Source organism: Leptinotarsa decemlineata, unplaced genomic scaffold, assembly GCF_025532065.1.
Source record: "Leptinotarsa decemlineata unplaced genomic scaffold, Ldec_3_MD MMD2_tig00002974_RagTag_RagTag, whole genome shotgun sequence".
In the NCBI taxonomy this organism is placed as follows: Eukaryota; Metazoa; Arthropoda; class Insecta; order Coleoptera; family Chrysomelidae; genus Leptinotarsa; species Leptinotarsa decemlineata.
Genome location: NW_027412578.1, coordinates 13,385,442 through 13,391,443, shown reverse-complemented (window position 1 = coordinate 13,391,443; position 6,002 = coordinate 13,385,442).

The window sequence follows — 6,002 nt, the reverse complement described above, 5'->3', positions numbered from 1 at the left end:
CAATATTCATTATTCAAACAATTAACTAATTAAACGAAAAGGATTTAGGATTTTTATCGTTCTATTTAAACAAAGTTAAATAACATGTATAATCTAGCTTTGGTTTTTTATCATCTTTATAAAACATGAGAAAGAGATTTTCGTTTATGATCTTGAAGATTATGAGAAATGAAACTTTCTATGTTTTTACCACTTTTTTTTGCAACTATCGTTACTGCATTTCAAACTTTTTTTATTGTATTACTTTGAAAATGTTCGTGTAAGACTAAACTGCAAAAACGATAGTTACAAATAAAAGTGGTAAAAACAAGAAAAGTTTCATTTCTCATTTGTCATGATAACCTCCTACCACATAGTAACTAACGGCTGAGTAACTCAAGTAGTGAGTCAGTATGTGACTCCGTGAGTCAGTCAGAGAGTCGACGAGTGAGTCAGTGAGTCTTCGAGTCAGTCGAAGAGGCAGAGAATCAGGTAGTGAATCAGTCAGTTAGTCAATTAGTGAGTCATTCAGTCAGCAGTTGTCAATTAATCGGTGAGTCGGTCAGTTGGTGAGTTAATCAGTCAGTGAGTCAGTCGGTCGGTCAGTGAGTCAGTCACTAGTAAGTCAGTCAGTGTCTCGGTCAATCAGCCAGTAGTGTGTCGGTCAATCAGCCAGTGGTGAGTCAGTCATTAGTCAGTGTGAGGCAGTCAGTCAGCCAGTGAATCAATAAGTCGGCAGTCAAATTTTAAATCTCTTACACTTGTTAGATATAAATTATTATTTTTTTGTTAAAAATTAAATAGTTTTCCAACGAGACAATATCGCTTCAACCTGAAGAAAGGTTTTGTGATTTTTGACAGTTAATAAAAAACTTACAATAACACCCTGTATGTGGCAATGAATCACGTTATCGAAGAGTGTGCATACAGGAATCAACCTTGTTGAATTTTATTACAATGGAATTGAAATGTGCTGTTTTATGGCACTAATAAATAGAGATATGTAATAATAATAATAACGTAATGAATACACCATGATGTGTAAATCTTGTGGACTCAAATAATGCTAACTTTCACTTTCGAATCCTCAATCTATATAAGAAATACTGAATTTATAAAAAATGCTATTAACATAATAATAATAATAATAACAATGTTTATTCACCATTTGTGATACATATCGTAGATATGGTAGGTCAATGATTAATTACAAAGAATAGTACGTCACTTATGAATGAAATTATGAAATCAAAGCTTATAGGAATAGATACATAGGAATATAGGAATAGGTACATATAGATATATTAAATGATAATTAAAAAATAAATAAAAAATCTGGCAATTTTGCCAGATATATATATATATATATATATATATATATATATATATATATATATGTTAACTCGAAGATTCTCACGGATAAAGTATGATGAGCTGTTTTCTCGGGTTTCGCTCCGTGTTCTGTGTATTTTCTCCCCATAAGGATTATTTTCACAACGTTTCGGCAAAGTCTCATTTGCCATCTTCTGGTGATGTCTGGTTTTTTCAACTAGACTGATTACTTCGAACTCTGTGTCTCAATTTATAGGGATGGATGTTTCCCTTTACCTGCGTTGCTGCCACTACCTGTGTTTGTTCGACTACCTGTTTTGGTCTTATTACCTGAGCTGCCTTTCCTGTCTCTATTATTGTACCTGTATTGTATTATTGTACCTGTAATACAGGTACAATAATAGAGACAGGAAAGGCAGCTCAGGTAATAAGACCAAAACAGGTAGTCGAACAAACACAGGTAGTGGCAGCAACGCAGGTAAAGGGAAACATCCATCCCTATAAATTGAGACACAGAGTTCGAAGTAATCAGTCTAGTTGAAAAAACCAGACATCACCAGAAGATGGCAAATGAGACTTTGCCGAAACGTTGTGAAAATAATCCTTATGGGGAGAAAATACACAGAACACGGAGCGAAACCCGAGAAAACAGCTCATCATATATATATATATATATATATATATATATATATATATATATATATATATATATACATACATATACACACATATATACACATACATAAAAAAACGATAAAATCGCCAGTCAGAACACTGAAACTAAAGCAAAACAGCAAGTGAAAAATTAAAACGATTATATATCTTATTATTCTTCTGTGTAAGAATCCTCTAAATACAGGGTGTAACTAAATAAGTGTAAAACATTTAAGGAGGTGATTCCTCATCGAAAAAAAAATAGGATCTTTCATATAAAGAATTTTCATTGGAGCATCCCTTGTTAAGATACAGCCCCTTAAAGGGGGTACAAAAAATTTGTAAAACAATTTTTTTCACAAGCACTAAAAAAGTTACAATATTGAAATTAACCTGACGTTTTGTACTATCAAAAAGACACTTAGCCAGAAATTTATTCGGTTTACCCCATGATTGTAAGGGGTGGAAAACGCAACCCCTAAAATTTATTTCCAATGTAACTTTTTGTCTTATTATTTGCTTACCATTTAAAAATTTATTTCCGATAGCCTGTTTCATTCTTAAAAAAAATCCTTTCTACATACCATCTAAAAAGAACATTGCTATGGTTTCCGATTACTTTCTCATTATCAATACCTCAACATGAAATAAGTTTTGAGTATATTGCAATAAGTTTCAAGTGTATTTTATCAAATTTCGTTAATCACATGATTTCAATTTATTTTATCATAATTGTTGCAATGAGAATGGAGAGACCTTTCAAAACGATACATCACAAACCTATACTTCCCATTTGAAAAATTGGGGGTTATACCTGGGGGGTTGAGGTTGGGGGTGGCATTTTTACGTTGAAGAATGTCAGATTATAATTTACATTTGACGTGTTTCGGGACTTTTTTCAAATAACCGAAATAATGAATTTATTCCATTTGGTTTTTACACACTGTATAAGCAGTTTTAAATTTTCAAATCAAAATAAGCAAAGTAATGTAATAAAATGAAAAAAGTTATCAAACGAATTTTTCAATAAAGTTACAGAAAATAAAAGATACTATTCACCATACTGGAACTAAAAAAGTGAATAGACCAGCACATGAAAATTATTTCACAAGAAAAATTGCATTATATGGAAACAATTTATAAATTCCAGCTAAATTCCCCATTTAGCAAATCTGCAGTAACATCAGTGAATCATACTTTTCAAAATGATAACCTTAAATTACCATTTTAAATGTTCCCGATGATAGTAAAATGTAAACCAGGTTTCAAGCACCTGATAGTGAAATTAGGAAAAAAATATAGAAATATAGAAATAGAAATAGATTTACTTCAAATAGATATCCCAATATACATAAATATTATAGAAATATATCAGTTACCATCAAACAAAATACAAAAAACTGAAATATACAGGGTGTACCTGAATAAGTGTAAAACATTTAAGGAGCTGATTCCTCATCGAAAAAAAGATAGGGTCTTTCATATAAAGAAACTTCATTGGAGCATCCCTTGTTAAGATACAGCCCCTTAAAGGGGGTACATAAAATTTGTATAACAATTTTTTTCACAAGCACTGAAAAATTTACGATATTGAAATTAACCTGACGTTTTGTACCACCAAAAAGACACTTAGCCAGTAATTTATTTGGTTTACCCCATGGTTGTAAGGGGTGGAAAACGCAACCCCTAACATTTATTTCCAATGTAACTTTTTGTCTTATTATTTGTTTACCATTTAAAAATTTATTTCCGATAGCTTGTTTCATTCTAAACAAAAAATGGGTTTTTTGCTCAAAATAAATCAGTTCGCAGCAAAAAATTATTTTACAACTACAGAGATACATCGTCATAAATGCGACCTGGATTTATTGTTATTTTGTAGTCAGTACCTGTATTAAACGATTAAAGGGTAATAAACAAAACTAATTTATTCATAACAAAACACACAACATGTAGAAATCATAGTAAATGTTCAGTATGTCTACCTTCAGACATTACGCATGCGTCTAGACATCGGCGCATTGAGCCATGTATTCGCTCAAATATTCCTGGAGTCTCTTTGATTACCCTGCACGCATCGATGATGCGGTTTCTTAAGACTTCTACATCGCGAACAGAAATAGGATAAACCAAATGCTGTAAATGTCCCCAAATAGAGAAATCGAGAGGATTGAGATCCGGGGATCGAGCGGGCCGGTTCTGTGATCCTCCTCGACCTATCCACTGATTTGCATATGTTTCATTTAAATGCTGACGTGCTACTTGACTAAAATGGGCGGGAGCCCTATCATGCATAAAAAACATATCCCTTCTGACGCCCAAAAGAACTTCCTCCAGCAGTACTGGATGCACTTCTCTTAAAAATTGAACGTATGCCTTATCATTTAATCGAGGAGGTAGAAAATGAAGCCCAATTAAATTTCCCCAATAACTCCGAGCCACACATTAAGAGAAAACTGTTCTTGATGGTTAGTTTTGACAATAGTGTGAGGGTTTTCATCAGCCCATATGTGGTAATTATGAAAATTAATAATCTTGTCCCGAGAAAAACTACATTCGTCTGTGAATTCTATCGTCTTCAGAAAGTCACAATTTCTTCTAATAATTTCCAGAATCCAATTGCAAAATTCAAGACGGTTCGGAATGTCTCGCGGTAACAGTGCCTGTACTCGTTGCAGATGGTAAGGGTATAAGAGTTGTTCCTTTAGAATTCGAAATACCGTCATATGATCTACATTTAGCTGGAAAGCAATATTTCTAGTACTTGTAGTAGGTTGTTCTTCAATCAAATTAGGTACTGCTTCGTCAAGCTGTGGTGTTCGTACTTCTCGATGGCGACCACAATCCTGCGTTCTTTTGTCGAATGAACCATATTCTCGTAATCGTTGATGAACTCGAGCAAATATTCTATGTGAAGGATGCTGCCGTTGAGGATACATTTCAGCATATCTTCTAGAAGCTTCTAACCCATTCCCCTGCGACAGACCGTAAACGTAATGCATATCAGCCATTTCCTCATTTGTATATACCATTTTAATAACAAGTGAATTATTAAAGTAACAAATTAAGAACAGAACATCAACACACAATTAGTATTAATTCAATTACGAAAATTCAGAAACTGACAGCGTCATACCAATTTGATTGTCACTATCGCTAATAGCGACCTACTAGATAGATTAGTTTCGTATTTTCGAATTTATGATGATGTATCTCTGTAGTTGTTCATAAAATGATTTTTTGTTGCGAACTGGTTTATTTTGGGCAAAACACCCAAGATACATTTTTTGTTTAGAATGAAACAGGCTATTGGAAATACATTTTTAAATGGTAAACAAATAATAAAACAAAAAGTTACATTGGAAATAAATTTCAGGGGTTGCGTTTTCCACCCCTTACAACCATGGGGTAAACCAAATAAATTTCTGGCTAAGTGTCTTTTTGGTATTACAAGACGTCAGGTTAATTTCAATATTGTAACTTTTTTAGGGCTTGTGAAAAAAATTGTTATACAAATTTTATGTACCCCCTTTAAGGGACTGTATCTTAACAAAGGATGCTCCAATGAAATTTCTTTATATGAAAGATCCTATCTTTTTTCCGATGAGGAATCACCTCCGCAAATGTTTTACACTTTTTTAGTTACACCCTGTATAAGACTTGCATAGTAGAATATAGTGTGTAAAACAAAGCAGTAGTAAATGATGAAGAGATTAATAGAGAGAAGAATGATGAACAACTCAATTTGAATAGTATTGTGCCCGTAGATATTGAGATAAGGAGCGTTTGAGGAGTTGGAGAGTGTTACTTTCTTTAAATTCATTAGCAAGCTTGTTATAGTCCTATAGTCTTCTGTGAAATATAGAATTCATTGTTTTTGCAAGGTTAGTTCGTGGGACAACCAAGTCATCTCTTCCTCTTGTATCATATTTGTGCGTATTGTGGATCACTTGGAAGGTAATAAGGCCCTTACATGTGTTCAGTCAGGGTTTCGTAATAAACACAGTTGTGAAACTGCTCTGCAATGTGTGCTCCAC